The sequence below is a fragment of the Anopheles aquasalis genome, chromosome 3, assembly GCF_943734665.1.
Source record: "Anopheles aquasalis chromosome 3, idAnoAquaMG_Q_19, whole genome shotgun sequence".
Lineage (NCBI taxonomy): Eukaryota > Metazoa > Arthropoda > Insecta > Diptera > Culicidae > Anopheles > Anopheles aquasalis.
In genome coordinates, this window is record NC_064878.1 from 35,506,593 (window position 1) to 35,511,563 (window position 4,971).

At 47.8% G+C, this 4,971-nt stretch overlaps 1 protein-coding gene across 2 annotated transcripts in view; it reads right to left on the reverse strand.

The window, feature by feature from the left end:
* Positions 1–297: 297 nt before the first annotated feature.
* The window catches only part of LOC126579060 (homeobox protein caupolican), a 64,992-nt gene continuing 60,318 nt past the window's right edge, over positions 298–4,971 (reverse strand). For both annotated transcript variants that reach the window (XM_050242305.1, XM_050242304.1), the window contains one exon: positions 298–2,606. The gene's annotated coding sequence lies outside the window, so the exon portion shown is untranslated. The remainder of the gene's footprint in view (positions 2,607–4,971) is intronic.

The window sequence follows — 4,971 nt, forward strand, 5'->3', positions numbered from 1 at the left end:
ATCCCCCTTTTCAGCATTATTAAATTATGATGAATCGTTTAACGTATCTCGATTCTGCAGGCACCGCGCACTAACGGCAGAATAATGATCAGATAAGTGAACTCTTCTTCGCCAAATTAACATCGCCATCGCCGCAATGTGACCCCCGGATCTGTATTCAATTAGCGCTCCGTGTACTAGAAATTGTATTAATTGAAAATGACTTCTACAGCGTTCGGCCATGGCCAATTGCAAAGGAAAGTGAACCGTTTTTCAAAGAGCTAATGTTGCAATCATTCTTTATTTTCTGTTGCCAAGTATGTTCTCTTCAAACGATCATGCACTCGGTATTAAAACCACTAAACGCTCAACGCAGAATAACGAGTGCAGCGCGCAGCTTCGTTCGATTCGAATAAACTCCTGAATGTATGCAACGAGCGCTCGCGGGTACCACGATCGCTCGGAGAAGAAAAAACGCGTAACCGAAAATCAAACAAACAGCTTCACGCAGTGTGCCAAATATTTTTTATCAGTTTCGTTTCTATTTTTCTATATTTTCGTCATCCTTTAAATATATGTTCATATATGTATATATATATAATTTGCTGAATTTTTGGGGTGTGAATGGGTCGTGGGATGTGTGTATACTGGTTGATGGTTTTGTTGCTTAGAAACGTGTTGCACCTCCCCCCACCCTAATGACGGATACTAATGCTTGGCGTGTAAAAAATCGTTTGTTCCATGTCGTCTAGTCATCTTTGCGACAAGGAGACATTCATTGCGGTCTGGAGCCGGTACGTGCTGGAGTGTGATTTTGAGATGGTCAGATGCGTATGTAGAGTGTTTGTGCTTTGCGATAGCCGATATAATGCTATAGTGGGGGGGGGGAGGCAACTAAGGGTTTTTTGGATGATTAGAAATCGTTTGCAAAGGTTTGTTTGGCCGGCCACCGGCCTGCTGCAGGTGCAATTTAGTTTGGATACAGTGACGTTATTGACGTTATTGACTGGTTGTTGCTGCTGCTACAAGATCTCTCTCTTTCCCGGTTCACTTCCCTGACTCAAATCGGGGGCGACGAAAGTGATGGTGGTGAATAAATATTCTGCGCAAAATGTATGGGCACAAAAACGAACGCAATTGAATGATGCCGGTCGCCGTTTTTATGCTTCTCCCTCCCTTATTCTCGGTTTTACTGAATAGAGCCACCACTTTTAAATCGTTCATTAGAGTCCTGACCATCGTCGTCAAGACCGAATTTTCGCTAGTTTCATATTTGTATAAAAGTAGATAATTTTACATTTCTAACGCTTACGTAGCGCAGCTGCGATCATGAGCTGGGGTTCAACAGAAATACTCACTCCACTTCCTCCCTACCAGGTATATTGAACTACTAGGGTTTACTATCGTTTACGCTGGGGTGGCGGTTTGCGTTTTTGTAATGTTGATGTTACGAATCGAAGTGAAAATCGAAAAATGTTACGTTCACTATGAACACCTCCCTGTTTCCCTTTTTCTTTTTTTACACATCCATCAAAGCCACCCATGCTACTTCGCCTGCTACTCTAAACCGGGGGATTAATGATTACATTTCTATTTACACGCATGATGGCGAAGATAAGTCGAAGGAAGGGCGTTCCTAAGGTAGTGTTTCCACTTTTTTGTTACCATTTCAACACTAGTTCCCTTGAATCCACAGCTATCAACCAGATTGTTGCTTGGGATTTCCCTCTATTTACAATGTGCTTACGATGTGTTACTGGCGCTCTGCAGTGGCAGCTCTCTCTCTCTTTCTCTCTGTGTAACAAGCCAGATATGATCGCGCAGAGACGAGTTGAGATACTTGATCATCTCCCTAACTCTTTTTCGCTAACGCTCCTGTTGTGTGTTCTATACGTTGCCTACATCTTACTTTTATCATTTCCCTCGCTCCCACCCATAAGCTACACTCATATTTATCGAAATCGTAGTTTACTCAATTACATTTACTATCGGGATCGGGGTTTTGCTGCTTCGAACATCGCCCATCGATCGTCCTCACGCTAGTCGCGATCCATCCAGCTGTCCATCATCATCTGTCCTTATCGTGTTCCATTTTTCCACTTTTTATCACAGATTACAAATGCGTTTCTCAACGAATTGTTAGTTAGTTTACTTGTAGTAGGTATTCCATATTCCTCTTCGTCTTTTCGATCGATTCTGTTCACTGCAGATCAGGCCAGATGGTGGGCCAGACTCCCCGGCATACCGGTCCCGATGATTTCTGCATTATGAAACATGCAACAAGTCTCGCTCCTGATGCTTGACGATGCAGTCCATTATCCACATCGTTCGAAATCTGTCACCGACTCTGTAGCATCTTGATACGCGTTGTTGTTAAGTTGTTGTCTGATACGCACGCAGCAAACGTATCCTTTTTGTTCAAAATGATACTTCATGTTGTCCTTCCCTCCCTTTGCACATTGCCCGGACTGTTGTGTAGCAAATTCCGTGGTATATCCTGTCGCTGTCGAATTGTAGCATTTCGTCTAACTGCTCGCTCGCTCGCATCGGTCAATATCTTCCAAGCGCATGGTGGTAGTAGGTGTTGTGTGGTTCCATCGTCATTATGCGCTGACCGGGGCATGGTTCTGTAAAAGGCAAAGTGGAGAAAACTCATCAGTACAGGCACGGCATCTTCGTCAATGTGATCATTTGTGTGTTTGAGGGAAAAGGTTCACGCTCTCGCAGTGTTAATCTATTGAAATGAGGTGTTAATGCCAGGAAAACCAACATAAAGCATCGTTCGATCAGCTTTTCAGTGGCGTAAATAGGAAGCTTGTCCTGGGCGCACTCGTCAAATTGGCCCCCGGGAGCGGTCAGTTGCAGCATCATAAATCGAACTGCCCTATACCCTTCATCCGGTCCGGGAGTTCCTAATGGGTTCAACCGAAAATTCACACATTTTATGACACCTGCGATGGCGGCCGAAAGCAAGGTTCTCCCGAAAATATGGCCGCGATCGTAACACCAACATCCGGTAGGCTCCACAAAGCAAAGACCCGCGATCGCTGACTGTGCGTAGATGATCGTACCTTCGTGCAGCCGGTGGAGGAAGAACGAGAGAAGATGAGATGAGATTTACGATATGGCTGGGAACGTCTGCATTAATCTTTTCCCCACCGGAGTAGTCGGTGTCTCCGTCCTCCCGGTACGATGCGGCATTTTCTTTTTTGTTTGTTTAATGGCATTTCGGTAGAATGTTCTCCGCAGTGAGGGAAAGAGTTGAGGGAACAAGCGATGCAACCGCCGCCGCGTGTCTTAAGTGGTCTCGTCTTCTCTTCTCGTTCCCCAAAAACCACAAGTTTCTCTTCGCCAGCAAGGTGGCTGACGTGTCGAGAATGGCGGGTGGGGATCTTCTGATTAAGATAGACGATCGCTCGGTACCGATAAGCATCATTAGTTCGAAAGTTTATGAATGAATTAATAATCCCGTCCCGTGGCATCGCTTCACGCCGCCAACGCGCTGGTCCGACAGTGAAGTGGCCCACCCCACCGATCATCGGCGCGACCATCACAGAGCACACTGTAAACGAATGCGATCGCCGGTACGATACTGTCTCATTATAAACGCAGCATCTCCGCGCTGTCCCAGACAGGCCGGGGCCCCGGCGATGCCCCAGCTTGGACACAATTTGCGTGGCCTGGAAGATGCGTGAACGAAGCGAACGAAACAAACGAAAAGCAACCGGCGAAAGACAACAGCGGCGGCAACGGCGACTGCGACGATCTTCGTCCCATGTCATTCGTCTTGGGACGCGTCACACCTTTCCTCCTTCCCGCCTACTATGCACCGCGACGCGGCAGGACAAATTTTTCCTTTATTCATCCGCCGAGCTAAAATAAATAAAGCCCACGCGCAGTTTTTGTGGATCGTTCTCGTGCGCCGATCGATCGAGGAAACGGAGAGAGAGTGAGAGAGAGGAGATGGAAGAGCCACACTGGCCTTGAAGACGTCCCAGTGCCTGGTACGGTTCCTAGCGCTTTTTGGCCTGCTTCCTTGGCGGCGGCCGCGTGGTGCGCGGTATTGAATATGCGATCGTAGCGATCGTATCCCCCCGGAACGTCTATAAATCAGCAGAATGATATCGTTGTCGCTCGCTTGCTCGCTTGGGATCCAATCGTCCCCGTAGCAAGCAAAGCAAGCGGCGATAACAGAGGGGTCGACCCGGGTTACTAGATGATGCAGAGCAAAACCGGAATGGATGCTGGCATTTTCAGCGCAAACACAGGAAACGGGGCCCGAAAAAAGCGACGTCCGGGCACGGTGGAGGATGAACTAATTAAAGTTGGCCTGTTTGTGACCAGGGCACCCGGTAGCGGTACGTGAAGGTTCTTCGAAAGTGTCCTCCCAATTCCTTTCTGTCACCAAGCTTTGGATTTCACCTTCCGCTTCCACGCATAGAGGTAATGAATTATAAATGTGACGCCTCGTCGCTTACGCACGTCAGTGATGCCACACCGGCCATACTCCTGGGCAAGTGGTAGACACTTGCCACAAAGTAAACAGCAGCAGCAGCAGCAGCGACGTCCCCTAATCCCGGTCTCTGATGTGACTTTGATAGAGACGCACGCAAGACGCACTCCATTCCATTGTTGCTCCTAGTGATGCTAGGCAACTAGATCAATTTCTCAAGGCCAACGATAGGCCAAAAAGTGTGTCACTTGTATTGTGCCGTAAGTGCGTGGCTCGGATAACATTATCGGATGTCGGACCCTCTCTCTCGCTCTCTCGGGGGACTACGCCATGAATACGATTTCGATCTCACCCTCGACGTCGTCGCTTCATCTACACTCGACTCGACCTCCTGGACGTTATTAATCCTGCCAACAACTCAACCCAAGCAAGCCATGGGGGAGCGAGCACCGTACGACGGACCGGACCGGTCTAGGGTTCGTTAAAAGTTTCCAACATTAATTTTGTCACGTGGACGATGAACGATGGTCGTGGTGGTG